We start from the raw sequence: 22,784 nt of genomic DNA, 5'->3' as shown, positions 1-22,784 counted from the left end.
AAAGTGCATGCGTCTGTTATTTTCTACAGTATTTAACTGCCAGTTTATGTGATCAGACAGCCCTGCGTCTAGTCTATGCACAGTTTTTAATATCAAAAAAGTTTTTGCCACTAATTACTACCTCATTGTGGGTCACAGGGCCTCTTCGTCTGGGCCTCTGAACATCACAGTACCTAATAATCATCCCTCTGCCCTTCCAATATAAGCAATTTAAGCCTGCTGAACAGCTGATTAGTTCACTTAAGTCTTATGCTTGCAGCATTATGGGGAAACTGGTTCAGCAGCAGGAGCAGTCAGCTATGGACTGCACATCTACCTGCAGAGAGCATCTGTTGTCAGATGGGGGAGTGTCAAAAATATGTGCTACAACCAGTCTGTGGGCTATTCTTGTGTTGTTGTTGGTCCATCAACCAGCTGCTGAGAAGAGCAAAGTTATAACATACAAAGAGCTGAAGCTGCAGCCACTGCCTGTACTTTTCATACTGCTTTTTTAATCTTTCGTGTTGTCGATCCCTTCCCCGTTCTGACCCATTTGCCAACCAATCAGCATTTAACCGATGCATAGCTTCACCCACGTCAAGAAAAGTGCAAAATTTCAGAGGTTCGCGTTGGTTGAAAACCCCTCTCCACTGGCTGTCCAGCAGGCATATACCAACACAAATGGACACAACTGTGGTAACTGTGAATGAAACTGAACCAACAAGTATCTGGAAGATCTGCAAAATGTCCTAATTTTAAACCAATTCTGGCTTGTAGCATTCTGAAGTCTTTTAAACATCTAAGAAACAGAAAATTGTTAGATGGGACCATTCGTCTGATCTACTATTTCTGGGGACTCGAGTAAATGCAGTGTCCATTTTGAAATCATTTTGGATGAGCAGTTTTCATACTTTAACTTTAAGTGGTTTTCTGCTACCTACAACAAATGACTTCAATCACTCGTTTTCTATGGATGAGCGGTTCTCAACAAAGCTGCAAACGCACAGACAAATGCCTGTGTGCGTTTCAGTTCTTTGCTTTTCCCCACAAGTGTTCATCAGATATACTTCAGAGTTGGTGGGTGCACTGCCAAGTACCTAAGGATGTGAACTTGTGGACTTCAAAGGCACTCGTATGAGCAGTTCTCACACAGTAGCTTAAAGTTTTAAGTTACACTTTCACAACCATCCATGCATTGAGCTTTTTTTTTTTTTTTAGGAAACATCATTAAATTGCAGAAATGAACTGACAGCATAAATTCTCGGCCTCTGGGAAGAATATTTGGGCACAATTATTAAAAGTTATGTATGCGAGCCACTAACACAAGGCACATTTCAGTGTGATTATTAAACAGCCGCCTCAGATAGCATTTAGATTGCTCCTCAGGTTCACTTAATGCATTTTGTGTTTATTAGCAGCATTGTGTTTACTGAGATTATCCTTTTAGCTCTTTAAAAAAAAAAAAAGCCCACAATAGTAGAAAACATATGTATCTGTTGGCTTTCATACCAACCGACTGCCTGCATGTGGGGTATGATCTGGGTTAGACTATTTGATAAAAATGACTGAAACTTCTGCAACTGTAAACACTGTTTCCGTTTGATCAACACACAGTAATAAGATTAATTACGCAAGCAAAACAGCAGAGCAAACACTATTATGCTTCCATAATTAGTCACAAGCTGTGTACAGAGACATGAAAAGCATCCATGAGAATGTTTCAGAAATGTATCGCTGCAGTGGTCACTTCATCTTCTTATCCCTGACCCCATACACTCCCTTGAGACACTGACTGAGACCTGTTCACTATTCATACTAGTCAAAAAAAATAAACGTAAGATTAAACCAGTGTATGCACAACATTGTCATCCGTTGACTGAGGCTAGGTTATTGGCATGCTGCATGTTGCATGCTGAGCACCATATGTAATCAGACTGTTCTCGGTTGAAACTGACTGGGTAGAGGTACCGAGATGAGGGACTCCAACCTGTACTTGTGCAATTCTTGCAGCAGAACCCCATCCTGTGGCTGCTCCAGCTGCCAGAGGAGGTTTTCCATTCATTTAAGGTGAAACAAACAATGTGCTCATTTTGGAAAGATTTAAAAAAGAAAAAGATAATTATATTCACTGAGAAAAAAAAATCTTTTCCTTTCCTGTGTAATTTCCCTTCTACTGGGAGCATTCATGTTATAGCTGTTGTTTTACTTCATTAAGTACCACTCGCTTCAGCTAATGTGAAACTTGTAATTATGAAGATAATATCAGTTTTTGTTGAGAATGTTTTAGTGAGGTGTCAAATCAGCTGCTAACAATTAGTCAGTACTGAGTAACAGTTTCTCTATTTTCATTTATACCAGTGTGATAAAGATTAGACAGACCTCTCAGTGTAATGCACTACAAATAAACAGCCTCCGAAATGACCACAAAGCTATTGTCCAGAGCTTTATATGAAATGATTTTATCATAATGACTTCAAAGACATATGATACTATTCATCCCTTGACAAAGTCAGCTGATAAATATGCTATGTAGCTGATGGGCTACAGAACAAACTGAGATGAAATTATAACCCCGATTCCAAAAAAAAAAATGTTGGGATGCTATGTAAAATGTAAATAAAACAGAATGTAATAAGTAAGAAAATGTACCATTTTAAGAAAAAAAAAAAGCAATTTTGAATTCAATATCAGCAACATGTTTCAAAAAAGTTGGGGCAGGGTCATGTTTACCACTGAGTAGTATCCCCTCTTCTTTTAACAACAGTCTGTAAACATCTGGGAACTGAGGACAACAGTTGCTGGACATATAGGGTTCTAGCTGATCAGATGTGCAAGCTGCCATTTCCATAGGCACTAATGCATTGCCATGCCAGGCTTTTGAGCTGAGTGCTGATAGCAAACCAGATAGTCTCTCTCTTCTTTAGTCTGGAGGATGTGGTGTCCATTTTTTTCCAAAAACAAGTTCAAATTTCAATTCGTCTGACCACAGAACAGTTTTCCAGTTTGTCTCAGCCCATTTTAAATGAACTTCAGCCCATCAAAGATGGCGGTGTTTCTAGATTACATTCACATAAGGCTTCTTCATTTTAACCTGGATTGCATAATGAACTGTGTTCACAGACAGTGGTCCTCAGCAGTGATTTCCATTACAAAATTATGCCTTTTTTTAATGTAGTGCTATTTGAGGTCGCGAAGATCATAATCATCTAGTACTGATTTTCAGCCTTGTCCTCTGTGCACAGAGAATTCTCCAGATTCTCTTAATCTTTTAAGATTAAAATGAGATTAAAATGATGAGATATTCAAAGTCGTCCCAATTCTACACCGAGGAACATTATTCTGAAACTGTTCCACAATTTGTTGATGCAGTTTTTTGCATATTAGTGAACCTTTGCCCACCTTTACTTCTGAGAAACTCTGCCTCTCTAAGATGCTCTTTTTATACCCAATCATGTTACTGACCAGTTAATCTAATTAGTTGCAAAATGTTCCTCCAGCTGTTTCCTTTTGGTACCACTTACTTTCCCAGCCTTCTGTTGCCCTGTGCCAACTTTTTTTTTAGATGTGTCGCTGCCATCAAATTCAAAATGAAATAATAAAATGTCAATGTTCTATTGTCTCTGTTCTATTGTGAATAAAATAGGGGTTTATCGGATTTGAAAGGCATTGCATTCTTTTTTTATTTACATTTTATAGTGTCACAACTTTTTCAGAATTGGGGTTGTAGTAAGGATTTCTATGAACTACTGTTGAAGAAAATTCACAAAAGAAAATCCAACTTAATGTGCACCCATTGACTTCTATTCCAATTTCTGGTGGTCCTAATTCTTACTGACAGCATAAGAAGAGAGTGCAACAATATGACAAAAATAAAAGAGTACCAGTCGAACCTCAAGAAAGATTAAGGTCTCCTCATTGTTTCATACACATAGAATAGAATAGAATGCCTTTATTGTCATTATACAGGATGTACAATGAGATTGGATCACATCTTGAGATTTTTTTTTTTTCGTTGATATTTTAGATCTCTGTAGTGTCAGGAAGCTTCAGATGACATTCAAATCACATGCTTCATGTACGTCACGATTCATTTGATTAGTCCGTTTACACAGCATTTTTGTCATCATTACACCAGCTTTTCCACCTCTGCCAAGAACAAAACCTTTTTTTTGGTCATATTTCATTATTGTTTAATATTTCCATTAAGTTTAAGTTTCAGCAAAAACACTTTAACCTGCAAAAGAAAGGTAAGAGTTACTCTGCAGGACTGTCGCATGGAGGTTTCAAAGGGAAGGGCTGTATTCAGACATGCACGTACACACAAAGCCGCATGCATATATACAAACCAAAATTGAGGTTGTATAGTTCAGGTCAATAAAAGTTGGATACGTTTAGGAAATAGCCGTTGTGTCAAATGATTTTCCCTCTGCCCTACCAATACCTCGCTTTCCACTGGCATCACACAATCATTTCTAAGGTAAATAAAAGTATTTACCAAAGGCCAGAGTTCCATCACCTTTTTCCAAAACACAAAATTGCCCTCAATTTTCCGTCCACTGTGAAGTCAGAAGAACACTATTCCACAAGCCAGGTATTGGGCTCATTCAAGTACAGTACGTTCTACTACTCTGTCTTTCATCTACCATCAGTAAATATTGCCAGTGACTCTTAACAGCTTTAGAGAAACAAACCAGATTTAGTCTTTGACAAACAGCAGTATTTTATCAGTATGCAGTTATTTCCTGCCAATAAAATCTGCAAATTTGCCTGCTGTTGGATGTTGATTAGATATACATAAAATGAGCCAAATAGAATTCATTTCAAGTATGAGAAACACCTGACAGGTATGCTCTGCAGGTACAATTTACCAAGAATCTAAACTGCAGGCAGCAAAAAATAAATGAATAAAGTTTGGAGAAGCATCTTCTAACTGATTTCCTATTATAAGCAGAGTTATAGTCTCAGGCCCAGTTTCCCATACAGGGATTATGTCTAATCCTGGACTAAATACTTTTTCCTATTTTGGTCTTCATTGACTTTTTCCTTTTAGTCTAGGACCATGCTTAATCCATGACTGGGAAACCGGCTGTCAGTGTTTTAGCAATATGTATATAAATTCGACACTTTCAAAATAAAACTTCGCAGACTGTCCTAAAGATGATCCATCTATTTTCTTCAACTTATCCAGTTCAGCACTGCAGTGGAGCTAGAGCCTATCTCAGCTGTCAGAGGGTGAGGCAGGTTACACCCTGGATAAAGAGTAATTAAGGTAAAACTAGGCTGCTAACCCAGTAGTCTACTGTAATATGAATTATGCAGGCTATGTAAAAATGGGAAGACTTCAGAACCATGTCATAATAAACAATAAAAAAAACACGTCTTTCTTGAGCATTTGGATTACAGCCTAGCCTTTGAAAAAAATTGGATGGGTATGCTTCAAGCTTCAGATGCCAAAGTAGGTTAAGAAAAAACAACAGCCAAAAACATGCAAAATATACTGCATAAAAACTTTGGGAAAATCTAAGAGACACTTCGGTGAGCATCAGTAGACACAAACAAAGCATTATCAGCCACGAGTTTCTTATTTATCATCTGCATTTAGAGATATTAAAAATGCAAAACAACCAACTCGCTGCTCGCTTTTCTGCTGTCCACATTTTCACCAGAAAACGCTCGTCATAAATAAAGTGAATGTTTTCCAGGCAGAATTCAATTACCCCTGTCAGCCAGTAGTAATGAGTAACAGCCAGTGCATGCTCTCATTCAATTTCAGTGTCCATAGGGAATGATGTTTGTCTGATGTCTTGATTTTTATTTATTTATTTTTTTACAATAATGTTCTTTTTGTGACCTGCTTAGTGTAGCAAAACATTCAAATCAAACATTAATTTGACTCTGTGCCTCAGCAGATGAAAGCAGCCTTGGTTCGCCTTAATGGCTTCATGTGAGAACGTGTGTGTTTGGTGACATTCGAGCCCTCTTTACTCAAATAAATTGCTGAACTTGAAAGTGAGTAGTAATTCTGGCTAGAACATTACAAAATATCTTATGTGAGAAGACTTGACCACATTTCAAAAATCACAAGTCCACATCACACAGCTCATCTCAGTTTCATGTAATAAAGCAGAAAGGCACAGAATAGCTGACCCACTTAGATCTAATTTCCTGCCCAAGATATTTGTTTAGTTAACAGGGAACTCTTATAATGAATTATTCAAATTCAATTATTACATATTAAACAGAAGCTGGACCTCATCAGCAACTATCACAGTAACATTTTTAACACGGGCTTAGAGAGACAAAGCCTTTTTCTTAGCTAGCATTCATTTTATTCAATATTTCCCTTTCCAATAAACATCTATGACTATTTCTCTCATGAGATGTTGACACTGTCTGCCTTTATTGACTAATTTGCCATATCACACGGTCCTGTTTTCACATGGTAAGAGAGCCTCATGCTCTATCAATGTGCCCTTTTCCAGTCAAAGAAGATGATTCAGGTAGCTTCAGTGAAGGAAAGCAGATGATATTTAAAAAGGTTTTGCTCAGCAGAAAGCCTATAAGTTTAAAGTGACTGTTGAGATATTTGGCGCTGACCATGCTGAGATCAATGAATGGTGGGCTTGTAGCCCAGACACGAAAAAATGTCATTAACTCCACTGCTCTGTATGAAGGGAGACAGCCAGTACAGAAATGTCTCCTGAGGATAGCAGGCATCTGTGTCTTTTGGGCTCCTGCTAGTTATCTCTGACCTCTATCTTCCTTAAATCTTCCCTTTCTAATTACCTGTTCCTTCTTCTCCTCCTCCCACCTAACCTCATATCCTTGCAGCCTGACTGATGGTTAGCTGATGATCATCTGGACAGGAAAGGTTAAGGTGACTCCCCTGCATAAGTCACACCTCATTAACTGAGCTCACAGTGTCCCAGTTCACATACTGGTGCATTCCTCCCTGGATGAATTTAATGAGTTGTGGAGGAGTAACAAGGCACCATAACAAGTATTTGGAGCTAACATGTTTTGAGAAGGAAAACAATGTTTACCATCATTTTCATGATGATGTGAAAGGAGGGAGTTACTGTAGGTGCCTCGGTGACTGCAGCATCTGTTCTGGAAACCGGATTAGGCTAAATCCAAAAGGAGGCCAGGCCTTCCTCTAGAGAATCTTTCCTCAGGATGAATATTGATGGAAGTGAGTCCCAAATGGAGTGAAAACAACTGCTGACCCCTGTGCACTGCTGAAAAGTTGTTACCAACGCTTGTAGCCCCGCTATCGCTCACAGTCTGAGAATCCATTGACACAAACACCACTCCTGCACTGCCATCATTATAGCCACAAGAGGTGATCGGAAATCACATTTCTCTGTTCTACAACATTAACACACTGCACTGAGATGCTGCAAGTCTTCTGACAGAAGCAAAATCAGTTTATGAGAGCAAGCGGGCACCAGCCGTGCATTTTGGCAGCTGTGTTGCGCAGCAAGCTTGTTGTGATTCCTGGCACCAAATGTACCATCAGCCTTACGCTGGAACGAAACTTCACTACCCCCGAGTTAATACAAAGGCAGGCAATGTCTTGTAGCCAGACATCTCGCTCCCTAGGATAAAGAGACTTTGGAGAGCTTGAAGTAGAAATGTAAAAACAGATCATACTTATTCTATATATTTATCAATTTGACTAATAAATTACATGTATACCTATAGATACCTGCAGATATAAAAGCAGCTCTAAATTATAAGAGAGCTCTGCTTGAATCCTAGCAAAAGTCAAATGATGATGTCTAAATAAGCAATGGTTAAAGTCTTTCTTGCCAAGTATTAGCCTTATCAGTGAGCATATCTCTTCTGTTGAATGCAGTAGTGATATATGTAGTTTCTCAAAGAAAGTGCCAAAACAATCACACTGTCTTGAAGACAGAGGTATTTTTGTTAATTCAGGAAAGTGGCAAAGCCCCAAAGCTCCTATCAGGCTTTGATAGACTGTCAGATGCTACTTTGCTGCAAGTGGGTACGCCTTAAGATGCTGTTGTAACTGCCCATTGTATTGCCAGTTGTAAAGTACAATTGTTTCTGTTTCTTTCCCACCAAAATAAAATATAAAAAGTATAAAGTTTTAAAATAATTCTAATAATAGATATCATTAATATTTTATTGTTTACAAAAAATGTCAAAATATCACTCACTTTTATTTATTTCAGCAAAACGCTGGCTGAATGTATTATTACATTCCTTCCTATTGCAGATGGTCATCCACTGTGAGTCAGCGTGCACAGAATTTGATTAGTTCTGTGCGCACAGTGGAGACTAAACTGACTGATCTATTAACAAAAGGTTCCTTCCATTATTTCTTCATATAAAGCTGACAAAATGAGGTTTCACACTGAGACGACTGTGGGTTAGAGTCAGATTTTGATTAATGAAGAATGAGCCAGAAAACTTGGCGTCTATATTGTCTTACAATCTGACCTGAGACATATTTAAACTGCAAAAATGTTCCCGAATAAAGGGAAGACGAGATTGCTGGATAATTAAAGCCGTGGATGCAAATGTTGAGAACTGCAGAAAACTGTGCGGCATAGAAGAGTGAAGAAACGGAGAGGATACAACAGAGAGAGCAGACCAGACAAGCAGGAGGGAGGGAGAAAGGCCAAGTATCAGACAGAGCATTCATTATCACCTGACTGACCTGCATATTGCGCTGTGTGAGAGTAATGGGAAAGGACACACTCATCGGCCAAAGCCCAGCAAGTAAGGTGCTTTTCATTCCCCCTCTCCTTCCTTCCTCTTTAGCAATTCGTCAGTTTTTTTTTTTTACTTGGTTCGATTTCTATTTTCAGAAAATGTGCTGTGAGATCCCAGTGTTTTCAAAAACACAATAATGGGTGGCCAAACCATGGTAATGGCTAATGTGATGCATAATGGATAACCTGATTATGCAAAAAAAAAAAGTCCAATTAATAAGTACTGTCATACATGCACTGGCAGGGAAAACACAATTTCTGAGGCAGTCTGTCTAGAGAAACAATAACGAGACAAAGAGTGGCCATGTTAGCAGCTTTTAAAGCTGTACACAGTGAGGCTTTCAAGGAAATCTTAAATGTTCATACTGACAATTCTCACATGCTTATGTTAAAAAAGTAGAATGTCACTATTTTTTTTTTTTTTTGTAGTGTGTTAGCAGTGGGCAAACAAAACAAGGCACAAGATTCGCAGGTGTTTAATTATAAACCTGTAAATGTGTTGGAAATTAATTAAAACTTTATTAGATAGCAAAGCAGAAATGCACTAAAAAGCAAGCGGAATGACAAGCAGAAGAAGATCAACTGGCTGTGAGTCAAATCGTGGACTTGACTTTTTAGGTCATTTTATTACATGTGGTTATGTGGCCTAGCCGTTCAAGCGACTAGATCACGGATGAATCAAATGTTTGACATAATGACAGCAGAAGATGGAAACTCTGGGGATCGTGCAAATTAAAAGAATTCATCTTCAAGGGAAAACAGATGTTTGTATCAAATTTCACAGCAATCCATCCAGTAGCTGTCAAGGCATTCCAAAGGATGACAAAAATGTCAAAAAAAACTGGCAGTGCCAAAGGAAAATTCAAGAATTACCAAGACCAAAAGTTTTCAATATCTGGAAACCATCAATGTAAACATTTTTATGTTTTTTTTTGTTTTTTTTTTTAAATTATAGGTTATTTAAAATAAGGGGGAGAGTGTCAGAGATGGAAAAGATCCTCCATAGTTCAGCAGTATTGAAGAAAGGAGCTAAAAACAGCACAGTACAGTGAGTGAATGCACAAACATGTTCACAATTAGTCTCTTAATCCATAATTTGCACCTAATAATTACACCACAGTTAAAAGAACAAACATAATTTCCAAGCTTAATACAGATACTGGCAACAGTACACGCATAAGTGAACAAAAGATTCGACTTTTGTTTCCACAATCTGTGCAGAGAACACACTCAGAAAAACGGTTTCTATAAATTCACCGGTTGCTAAAATGGACTTTTCAGTTTTTCATTACTTTTTAAGCAAAGGAATGTGAAACTATCTCTGGCTGTATGTCGGATTTAAATCCCACATAATGTGAAATTAGTATATTTTTAGGTTCACAAATAAAAATGATTTTTGCAACAGTATTTCTTTGTGTCACTGTGCTCTCTGTGCCTTATACAGATCACAGAAACATTGTTTCCAGATGCATGATTTGAACATTTGGAACAGTCTAGCAACCTTAACCAACTCAGGAGCTCAGGAAGATGGTGCTGTAAATATTCTTACACATATGGAGATTATACATTGGCAGCAGCATACACTTAGCCCTCTTACCTGTGACTCTACTTGATCTGTAGTCGTTGTACATTCTACAGGTGCAGCGACATCAGGTATGATCTCAGTTTCTCTGATCTTATAAACAAATCTGTTTTGGGAAAAAAAAAACAAGGTTAAGAAGGGTCTGATCATCAGCCATTTGTTGTGCTCACAAAATACCACAGAAGAGTCTCTTATGCCACAACTCTGCAACCCGACATTCATTGTGTAGTCGTTCAAGGACACTGACTGAGAGAAGCTTTTAAGAAGGGTCTAAAATAAAAAGGGCTTTGTCTTGAATAGAAAGAGAAGACAAACAGAGGAGACTGTAATTCATCTGCTTCTCCAAAAGGCATGACCTCCCTGCTTTGTGGAGCAGAAGCTCATCCGAGCCAGAGAGGGCCTCTGAGGCACGGGAGGGTGCCATTGACTGCACTATTAACACTCAAACTGAGAGTATCAGCATAGAGGAAATACAAAATGCTGTACAGAGAATTCTGTAATGTATTTCATTCCACCATGAGAGACCCTGAGGGTGCCGTGATGACCAGAGTAATTGGCTTTCTCCACTATGATAATCTGCATCAGTCATGCCATGCCAACACACTCTCAGGCCACTGAGAAGGTCACAGCGATCCCCAAACCTCACTCCACACTGCTGAGCGTAGCGTCTGAATTCTTATAGAAAGACATTATACTGCATTCTTGGGATGTCACTTTCAGGTCAAGGACTTGAAGAGTCAGACATATAAGTTCACTTTCAAATGTATACTTGAGATTTGGTATACTTTTTATTTTTTTAATTGTAGTTTACACTTGTACAAAAAAGTAATTCATTCAAAACAGCCAGCTCATGAATATGAATTTTTGGATATTATTTTAGCTTGTTGCACTAAGGAAAGCTCAAGTGGAATAAATGATGTTTCCACAAAGTGTCCCAGTAATGCATTACAGTTAACCATCACTAATAAGAGCAAGGCCTACCCAGGAGTGCAACTGATTATACTATAGACTACGTATATAAAAGGAGGGCGTCACCATCTCAGCAGATTCATATCACAGTTAATCACAGTACAATACTCATGATACATTACTCACAATAAGGATGGCATCATAATACAACAACTTCATGATACACTGCAAGAGAAACACTCCATTTAGATGTCTTTGTATTTACCATTATCCGTTTTCCACTATGGGGATTTTTTTTTTTTTTTTTTTAACTCTTCAGCAAGCACTAGTTAACATCCATTAACTAGGAGTCATTAGGTACTCATTCTGATTTAGAGTACCTACATTTTTCAATTAAAAAAAATACTGACATTTGGCACTAGTGTGCTAATTGCACAGCAAGAGCAAGCAATACACTCATTTTTTTCCCAACCCTACTCTTTGTACCCATGCCATGAAGCATACTTGGCTGTCCTGTCAATGGTATCATAATTTACAAAATGAGCATCACGCTGTGTAAGACTCAAAACTACCACAACTGGGACTGACTCGCTTTCCAGCCAGACTCAAATTTTCTTTCAAATGACTAAAGTTTCTGGCAATTCCATGTTGGCTTTATTTTCCAGCCCTGGAGGTTGCTACTTGGTTAATAGAGCTGTGCTACTGTGAGAAGTCAAAATGTCTCTCATGTGTTAACTGAAATAACTATGACTTGTACCCCAGTAGACTTTAAATTTCATATAGTAAAAAAAATAACCTCACACTTACACATAAAGTGGACATCATGTAAGGAAGAAGTTACCACCATATTGCTGTCATATATCATATTGGAGCTTTGTTAGGATTTAATGCAGCATGTATGTTATTGTCTTCCACACGTCAAGCACAGATAAGATTGTACTCATTGACTATTACGATGAGATATGGCACACACACAGGCAGACACTGAACTAAATATACAAAATCTACCACAACAGCTAGGACTGGGGTATCAGTGTTAAGATATGCATTGGAAACTGGAAACCCCCCTTTGGTAAAAACTTCTGTTATATTAATATTGGCTTCTGTTTTTTTAGCTCACACAGCAACTAAATGTCAGCTGTTACTCTCAGTCTGTCTTTGTTATGAATAGAAAAAAAAGCAGTGTTGTAAAAGTACAAAACTCTTTCCCAGTTGAATTTGTATTTTTCTGCGATATAACAAAATTCACTAATGAGTCGATTAACTCTGTTGACCTCTTATTATCTCAAAAGATTCACTGGATACAATCTGGCAAATCTGGTAACATTAGATAAATCCTGGGAGCGCAGGATATAGTGAAGTTATGTTTGTGAATGAATGCACAGTTGTTTCCTTTTCCTACAAGGTTTCAATATAGAAAATAATATAGTTTATAGAGTTAAAAAATGCTTGGGGAATGAGAGAAAAATAATAAAACCAATGATGTGCTGAGATATGCACTCTGATCATGAATATTTTTCAAGAAAAGACTGCATAAAATAACCAAAAAAGAAGAACAATAAAAAGAAAAACTATTTTAAATTATCTGAACCCATCTTATACAACAACATGATAGACTTAATCCCTTTTTCCCATATAATGGTTTATTAGGATAATATGCAAATTAAAAAAAAAAAGCAAAATATCTAACAGAGTACTGACCCCCTGGTTTGCAATAAATGTTACTAATTAAATTAATGAAAGTTCAGGCTAGTAACCAGCAAAAGAAGAAACATCACTGAGAACAAATTCATGCAACCTAAACCTCAGTTTCCCTTTATCTGCAAATGCAACCAAAAACTTTTCCACATTAGAAAAGACCAAGAGACATGCTGCGCACTGTCACCCAGACTAAAAGGTCAAATAATAAAAGAGTCTGCCAAATGAAGAAAAAAAAATTTACCAGCTGTTGCGGTGCAGCTACAAATGTTTTCACCTTGTTTTCACCCAGTCTTTAAGAGTCTGAGTGTGCGATGTTGGGAAAATGTGGTCATGCAGAACCACAAAGTAATCTGTGATCTTTCTGTTGGCAGGTTTTGTCTGCAAGATGCACACAAAGAACTCTGTCAAGTGAGAGGATGTGTTTGGTTTGAGACTTCCTCTGCACCGGAGCTGATGTGATCACATTGCAAGATGATTGAGTTTATCTTAACATACTACTTTACAGTAATGTAGTTGTAAACACATCAGAATGGCTCCTGCATTCGCAGGCATTTGAATTTATAGGTGGTGTAATATATCCATGCGATGAGAATCTGTAAAAGTGCTGAAAATCTGCGCAAACCATTAACCACAGTAATGGCAACCACAAAGCAAAATCAAGGCCAACGAGAAAATACACAAACTCTCATTATGAGGATGGAAAATTTGGTTAGCTACTTCATCAGCATCAGAATAACATTAGCCTAGACTTACGAAGAATAATGACAGCTATTTTAATTTGAGAAAATAGGGCCTTTCTTAATGTGTAGAGTTTCAAGGAAAAACATTTTAAAGTCCTTTGTGGGCACCACAAACAAATGGCATTCATCATTCTTAAGGCACCCGCTTTCCCCTATCATATTTGTTATTATCAGCATTTGTCATTTTCCACATATTTCACTCTACAATACTCAGGCTTTAGATGCTAACGTGGCCAAATGTGTACTCTAATGATTATGAATGAAACACAGAAGCTAGAATGAAAGAAGTTTCACGCTTGCAGTCTCTGAAATTTTGAAAAAAGATCCAGAAAGCTTTTCAATATGCAAGCCTTAGAATAAAGTTAAAAAAGCTTGCTTGGACAATGAGTGTTAAAACAAAATGCAAAACTAGACTTTCTTTATGGCAGAAGGGCAACATGAATTGTTTATGAAAAGATGAAAAGGTGCAGGAAGCAGTACAGCACACGTTGCCGACTGTTTTACAGCCTCAAAATGCTATTAGATTATATGTGTTTAGTATGTGTACGTATGTATTTTCACATGTATTTTTACTCACAGTTAACCGCATCTGTCTACTTGACACATGTACAAGGCCACACATCTATGTCTAGGAGGGATTAGAGGATCCTCTCAGTGAGAAAAGAATAATCAGAGTCAACTGGATGGAAAAGGAAGATACCCCATAATAGCCTCAATAGGTCCATTCGTCTTTTGTCTGAACAACAGGGAAACAGCATCCTGGAAAGTCACAAACCAAATCGCCCCCTGAAACAATTCACAGCCTTTGATTAATCATACCAACTTCACAAGAACTGATCGGTACTTCACAGGCAACTAAATCTTTTATTTCCTGTAGTTGTCCCTCAGCCTGCATGCTTATCTCTGTGATAAAGTACCTCATCTCCCACAGAGGGGCAACAAAATAAAGGCTTGGATGATTTTACATTTGTCTGAAAATCATAGAAATATGTCCACAACATAGAATAGCACAACCAAGCTACTAGATTTACTATGTTGACACAAACACACAGAAATGGGTTGAAAATGTGCAGCTATTCGCTTGTGTCTAAGTTGTCTGGTGTAGTACTGATGTTTTGCACAGGAAATCAATTTTTCCTTTCTTTTCTCTTAGTATGCCTCATTGGGGAAAAACATCAATCATTCAATTATTGGACAGCTTTTCTTGCATTTCTCTCTTTTATGACAACCAGCGCTAGTTGTGCCTAGAAACAGCATTTTAACCTGCGATGCATTATCCACACCTTCACAATGTAAGGTAACAACATGCCCATTTAAGATAATGTGGGCAACCTGATGGCGCATATCAAATGGACAAAAATGCCATTAGGATAGGGGTGGGTAACATTTTTCTTCTCAAAGGGCCATAGTGACTTACTACTACTAAAAATAAGTGAAAATCTACACATTTATAATATTTACAATGTTAATGCTAATGTTATGTCAACAGTTCATTTAGCTTAGTCTTGCACTGATACAAACTGCTACATGGGTCTCCAATGAAACACAATGCACTGGAATCAAGTAAAACAGCAACAGAAACTCTAGTTTCATAGTTATCTAGTTATCATAGCTCTTATATTTTTGGGGAGGTGTTTTCCTGGTTGTTTCCTGTTTCCTGGCTGGTATTTTGCCCAAGTATGCATTAGTATGCATTAGAAGCTGAGTAAACTCCATGCTGGGTGGTCCTGCATGTCAATTCCATGCTACCTAATACCACGTGCATAACATTTATTTATATTCTAATGAATATCAGTTCTGTCCAGTTTCTGATAGGTTTTAAGGACTGTAATGTAAGCTAGTCTACCTGTATATGCCATGTGCATTATACAATATACTGTATACAGTAGTATATATAAAGGGCTATGGCCACTTTTGCCAAAAGCTAATTTTTCCCAGACAAATGTAAAGCTAAAAAATAAAACAAAGAACTTCTGTGTGTTCTATGATTTTATTCTGAGGTGCACTTAAATTCGTTGCAGTGCGGGCGGCCCGGGTTCACGTCCCAGCCTGGTGCCGATTTGCCCGCGTGTCTTCCCCTGTATCTTTCCCCCATTTCCTGTCTCTCTCCACTGTCACAAAAAGCCGCTGTGGCCAAAAATGAAAGAAAAAAAAAAAATTCAGTTCTATATGATTTATATAATACCAATTCACAACAGACATCTCAAGGTGCTATTTTAAGCTAAAATGCCTAAAATATTAAAGAGAAAACCATAATTAACTTATGATCCCTCTTATGAGCAAGAACTTGGCAATGGTGGGAAGGAAGAACTTCCTTTTAATAGGAAGAGACCTTCAACAGAACCAGGCTATCAGTCTTGGCTGGTTGGGGGGTGAGGGGAAAAGAAGAGGAAAGGAGGTACAGAGAGACACTAGAGAATAGGCGAAAGTTTATGGAATGCAGTAGTGCCATAAGTGGCACAACAAAAGGATAGGGAAGAGTGGAAAAGAAATGCTCAAGGTATTACGGGAAGTCTCCCAGTAGCCTGAGCCTATAGCAGCAGGGTTCTAGCCAGAATAATTTCATAGGCTAAGGGCTGTGTTGCTAGCTAACGGTTATGATAGCGATCAGTTCATGTAGCTAACTGCTGAAACTCTCAACCCGGCGTGATGGCACCTCAGAAAGGCACAGCTATTATACAAATTTAACAATTCAGGGATACCACCACAACATACAAAGGAGTGATCTATTGTGTCAGTCACCGAAACAATATATAAAATGCACCAGCTACTCTATACACTGGCTTGGTACTACTAGATGAGCAAATTCAGTCTGTAACAAGTTTCCGGTGGTTAATAGTGCCAGATGTCCTCTAGGGTGGACGAAACCCAAGGACAAAATTTAAATACAATTAATTCCAGCACAACACAACCACCCACTTTTACTGTGTGTGTAATAAACCAAACGTGACAACACCAACAAAAACTGAAAATGCTTTGTAAAAGTCAAACTTATAGCACAGCTGTGCTGAGCTATTGTGAGAAAAAGTATTGGACAGGTGAACAGATACAGAACAGATAAACTTAAAATAGATTAAAGTGAATAAAATTCAATATTTAGTTGCAAAGCCTTTGGTCGCAGTAACTGCATCAAGCTGGTGACCCACTAACATCACTAAACTTTTGCATTCTTCTTTTGTGATGCTATTACAGGCTTTCACCGCAGCCTCTATCAGCTGTTTGTTTTTTGGGGGTTACTCTCTTAGTCTCCTCTTTTGTAGTTAAAATGCATGCTCTACAGGGTTTAAGACTGGACATTGACTAGGGCAGTATAAAACCTTCCACTTCTTGCCACTGATGAACCCCTTTGTAATTTTAGCAGTGTGTTTTGGGACCTCCCAATCAGTTTAGTAGCATCTTTCTTTAAATTGACTGACAAAATGTTTCTGTAGACTTCTGAGTTCATTGTACTGAAACTCTCAGCCCGGCGTGACGGCACCTCAGCAAGCTGCAGCGCCGGGCAATCAACCTCTGGCTAGAACCCTGGCAGTGACAACTTCCTTCTTTGGGACATTCTATTGTCTATGGCCAGTGTTTGTGCAATGGCTGTGACTGATTTTCCATTTTTTCCTCAGCTTCACAATTGCTTGTTTTTTTACCCAGAGACAGCTCTCTTGTTTTCATGTTGGTTACTCCTCTAACTATAAATGCACAGTCTGCACAAAAAAAAAAACCCAAATCTGAAACTGAGTGTAGATATTCAGTGCTATTTATTCTTTGAATAATCAATGTAACAGGACACACCTGGGCAACAAAACACATCTGCCAGTCACATGAAAAATAAGTGGGTTAAAACAAAAGGTGCTATCTTTGATCTGAGTATCTGATCCAGATGCAAATACCTGGAAATAGAAGCTGATATGTTGATCATGTTGTTGTCACACCCAAATGTTTTCAGTCTACAGCAAAAATAAAGAGATTGGCCTCACTGTTCCAATACTTTTGGAGCGGAGTGTATGCGCTATTTTAACAGTCAACAATAGATTCTTACTCAGTATCATGGTTTAGACAGTTGATTTACAGTATGACAAAGAAAATCTCTGCAGCTATCAAATGTGACTAGTGAGTTCTGGGACAGAAAGCAATTCACTGCATAAAAGCATTGTTATGTGTAGCGATGTGGCCATTCCTGTCATCCATGCTTCAATCACAGCGTGCGTACTCTAAAATCAATCTTATTCATGCTTTTAACTACATAAAATAACAATAGCATTATATACTGAAGAATACAGCCACAAGTGTTCCCACGCCATTACAAACAATCGTGTAGTATGCAGTATTTGTTTGTTAATGAGCCCCTGCTGACATGCTGAAGAGATGACAGTCTGTCAAATCTTCCTACACATAGGGAAACAACATGTTGAAGAGATGGCACCACCGCTGTGCAGCAATATGTGAGTAAAAACAGCTAAACATACATTTTAAAAATGGATACCCTGAAACATGATGGCATTCATCTGTGCCCTGTGGTTGCACTTCTTGAAGATATGACGGTACATTTCTTTTGTCATAAATGTTTAATGATAACGGAGAAACACAAAGCATGTGTTACAGCCATCTTTGTGCCATTTCTAACAGGAAACAGGATTTAAACTAAAAAAAAAAAAAAAAGAAAAAACAGCAGTTTAAAAAGGATTAACAAGTGCAAGACAGCCAGAGGGTGGAAAGAGGGCAACAAGAGTACTGAGAGAGCAAAGCAGACATGTCCACTGTTCTCCACAATATAGCGATCAAAGAGGAAGAACTGGTTAGAAGTGGGGTGGATCCTCTGTCATTTAGACATGGCTCAAACTGAAAACTCTGATGTGGAGCAGGAAAACAATTTTCTACAATGTTAACAGACACAGCCAGAGGACCAACACAATGCCAGTTTCTATTTCCCTGAGACACGAAACATTGTGTAAGTAGCAGAAAACTAAAAACAATGAGTGCAATCTCAAATCAGAAATGAAAACAGCACCTTGGTTTGTTTTTGGAATAGTTTACACAACCTTTGGAGTCATGATAAGTCTGTGGTGCATGATACAGAATGTACTTCACAGTCAATGCAAGCTGATGAATAAACAATGGATCATTTTAATTATGGATTGATTTGGTAATTGTTTTCTTTAATTGCTTGGCCTACACTTACTTTAAAAAATACAAAATCGCACAGAAAAAAATACTGGTAACCATAGTTTTGAGTTTTTATATTTTTTTCTTAACTTTCATAACTAAATATGAGTATAGTCAATCATGAATTAACTGAATTTTCAACTTTCATCCATCCATCGATTCTCTTCCGCTTATCCGGGGCCGGGTCGCGGGGGCAGGAGCCTAAGCAAAGAAGCCCAGGCTTCCCTCTCCCCAGCCACCTCCTCCAGCTCATCCGGAGGGACCCCAAGGCGTTCCCAGGCCAGTCGAGAGATATAATCCCTCCAGCGTGTCCCGGCCTCTTGCCGGTGGGACATGCCCGGAACACCTCACCTAAGAGGTGGCCAGGAGGCATCCTAATCAGATGCCCGAGCCACCTCAACTGGCTCCTTTCGATGTGGAGGAGCAGCGGCTTTACTCGGAGCCCCTCCCGGATGGCCGCACTCCTCACCTTATCTCTAAGGGAGAGGCCAGCCACCCTTCGAAGGAAACTCATTTCTGCCGCTTGTATTCGCGATCTTATTCTTTCGGTCACTACCCAAAGCTCGTGGCCATAGGTGAGGGTAGGAACGTAGATCGACCGGTTAATTGAGAGCTTCGCTTTTACACTAAGCTCTCTCTTCACCACGACAGACCGGTGCAGCGTCTGCATCACTGCAGAGGCAGCCCCGATCCGTCTGTCGATCTCCCGCTCCCTTCTCCCATCACTCGTGAACAAGACCCCGAGATACTTGAACTCCTCCACATGGGGTAAGAACTCGTTCCTGAGCCGGAGAGAGCACTCCACCTTTTTCCGGCTGAGGACCATGGCCTCAGATTTAGAGGTGCTGATCCTCATACCGGCCGCTTCACACTCGGCTGCGAACCGTTCCACTGCGAGCTGGAGGCCACCCCCTGATGAAGCCAACAGAACCGCATCATCCGCAAAAAGCAGAGATGAGACTCTGAGGCCACCGAGGAAGAAGCCTTCCACCACCTGGCTACGCCTAGAAATTCTGTCCATAAAAATTATGAACAGAATCGGTGACAAAGGGCAGCCCTGACGGAGTCCAACACCCACAGGAAATGAATCCGACTTATTACCGGCTATACGGACCAAGCTCTCACTGCGGTTGTACAAAGACTGAATGGCCCGCAACAACGGGCCAGACACCCCATACTCCCGCAGGACCTCCCAAAGGACACCCCGAAGGACGCGGTCGAATGCCTTCTCCAAGTCCACAAAGCACATGTAGACTGGTTGGGCAAACTCCCACGCACACTCGAATATCCTTGAGAGGATAAAGAGCTGGTCCAGCGTTCCGCGACCAGGTCGAAAACCGCATTGTTCCTCCTGGATCCGAGGTTCGACTAACGGACGGACCCTCCTTTCCAGCACCCTGGCATAGACCTTACCGGGGAGGCTGAGGAGTGTGATCCCCCGAAAGTTGGAGCACACCCTCCGGTCTCCCTTCTTAAAGATGGGGACCACCACCCCGGTCTGCCAATCCATTGGCACTGCCACAGATCTCCACGCGATGTTGCAGAGGCGTGTCAACCAAGACAGCCCTACAACATCCAGAGCCTTCAGGAACTCAGGGCGAATCTCGTCCACCCCAGGGGCCCTGCCACCAAGGAGTTGTTTAACTACCTCAGTGACCTCACCCCCAGTGATGGTCAAGTCATCTCCCTCGTCCCCAGACGCTGCTTCCACTACAGAAGGCGTGTCAGTGGGATTCAGGAGGTCCTCGAAGTATTCCTTCCACCGTCCAACTATAGCCTCAGTTGAAGTCAGCAGCACCCCACCCGCACTATAAACCCTGTGAGTGGAGCACTGCTTTCCCCTCCTGAGTCCCCTGATGGTTTGCCAGAATCGCTTCGATGCCGTCCAAAAGTCTTTTTCCATAGCCTCACCGAACTCCTCCCACACCCGAGTTTTTGCTTCGGCCACTGCCCGAGCTGCATTCCGCTTGGCCTGCCAATACCTGTCGGCTGCCTCCGGAGTCCCACAGGCTAACCAAGCCCGATAGGACTCTTTCTTCAGCTTGATGGCTCCCTTCACCTCTGGTGACCACCATCTGGTTCGGGGGTTACCACCACGACAGGCACCAACCACCTTGCAGCCACAGCTCTGAGCAGCAGCCTCAACAATGGAGGTGCGGAACATGGTCCATTCGGACTCAATGTCCTCAGCCTCCCTCGGAATGCTGTCAAAGTTCTGCCGGAGGTGGGAGTTGAAGATCTCCCAGACTGGGGCTTCTGCCAGGCGTTCCCAGCACACCCTCACAATACTTAATACTCAACTTTAAATCATATATTAAATACACAAAGAGTATACAATTGTATAAATAATAATAATAATAAAAAAAACACTATAGATGTAATAAAATCCAAGTAATAAAGAAATCAATGACCCCAGACAAACAGTTTCTCATAATCTGTAAACAAAGTCCTGGTCTCTGCACCACAAAACTCTTAACTGACAGCTGTGCCAGTTGTTATGGGAAACAACCTTACTGACTGAACTGTTTCACTAAAGGCAGTCTTGGGAGAGGCTTTCACTCCATAATTTACGAGTGGGCTGAGAGCCAGCGAGCGTTATTTAGCAGCCATAGACACGTGCTGTCTTTGCATTCATGGCCAATGAGGAGGTTGGGGAAATCATTTTCTTTCAACCACTCGCAGACATGGCGAGCTTGAGCCCAGGATATCATTTATTAGTGCCAAAAAGAAGCACCAATTTATTTAAAAAAGGGGGGAAATGATCAACTGGAGAGGCAGACAACTGTTTAGGTGGCTAAATTATTACTTTGTGGATTAGTTTCCCTTTTACAACCAACTCTAAATGATATCTCAAGTGTGTGCCATTAGTTTTATCATGGTAATTAAAGTATGACAAAGGGGAATTTCATTAAGAAAATTAGAACAAAGACTGAACACTAGACTTGGCAATAAAGAGGAACAATGCTGTGTTGTTTCCCAGGTCTTTTTAATTACCTTCAGTCTCCATCCTGTAAAAGTGTTGGCTTTTGCCTTTAAAGGAAAATCCTTAAAACTATCTCTGAGTGGGTGCGGTATTCAATAAAGTTTGACTGCAGAGCATGCAATTGGTTACAAAACACATTCCTAGCTGAAATGAGCAACTTGTGTAGCAAACTGCTGGTAGAAAAGAGCAAAGGTTTAGATTCAAGCAGCTCCAAGTAAATACAGATTTAAAAAAGCAGGCTTACATGTAAGAGGCTAGATGGTGCTCAGCTCTCCTTGTCACAAGCACTTAAATCAGGAAAGAAAGGTAGCAGGCAGGCTAAAGGCATGTGTAGAGAGAAGAAAGGATGAGACAGGCAAAAACAGCAACAACAGTGATGTATCCTTGTGTCTTTAACTCATCCGTCTCAATGCCTCTGTTGTAGACCTCACAGCCACTATAATAGTAAATAACTCATATCATGGAGGGAAATGCTTGTGAATTGGTCAACAGCATCTGCTGAGAATGAAATTCTAAACAGCAATCTCTCTTTCGCAACAGGAAATTGGGTTACTAAAAGATTTTGAAACTAGAAAACCTTTGACTAACTCATCTGATAAACTGGAAACTCTCTGTAGTGAGAGTGCCAATAACTGGAATGGTTTTAGGCGACCAAAACAGACTCATTGCCCCTGAGGAGGATGTTGTTTGGTATTACAACACTGCGTGTGTGGGATGCTGAATCAATGACCACAGGCAGTGGAATTCATTATGTACTACAAAAAGTAAATTTTGTGATTCTATTAGCTCTGTCAAACTAATTGACATTAAAGTGATATTAAGAGGAAAGATAGATGTAATAATCTGTGTCCTAAATTACTTCTCATGCAGTGAAAGCTCAGTGTGCACTGTGTCACTTTTAACAATGCCTGTTCTTGCCAGAGCCAGAACATTCATCGTTGTTGATGCATTTTTTTACTGCAAGGGCTCCACAACCGGCAGTGATCGAAATCTGG

The 22,784-nt window shown here is 39.8% G+C and overlaps 1 pseudogene; it reads right to left on the bottom strand.

The window, feature by feature from the left end:
- The window catches only part of LOC115787150 (ecto-NOX disulfide-thiol exchanger 2-like), a 196,684-nt pseudogene that overhangs the window by 128,093 nt on the left and 45,807 nt on the right, over nucleotides 1-22,784 (bottom strand).

The sequence above is a fragment of the Archocentrus centrarchus genome, chromosome 10 (assembly GCF_007364275.1).
Source record: "Archocentrus centrarchus isolate MPI-CPG fArcCen1 chromosome 10, fArcCen1, whole genome shotgun sequence".
NCBI lineage: Eukaryota > Metazoa > Chordata > Actinopteri > Cichliformes > Cichlidae > Archocentrus > Archocentrus centrarchus.
This window is presented reverse-complemented; position numbering and strand designations above follow the sequence as displayed.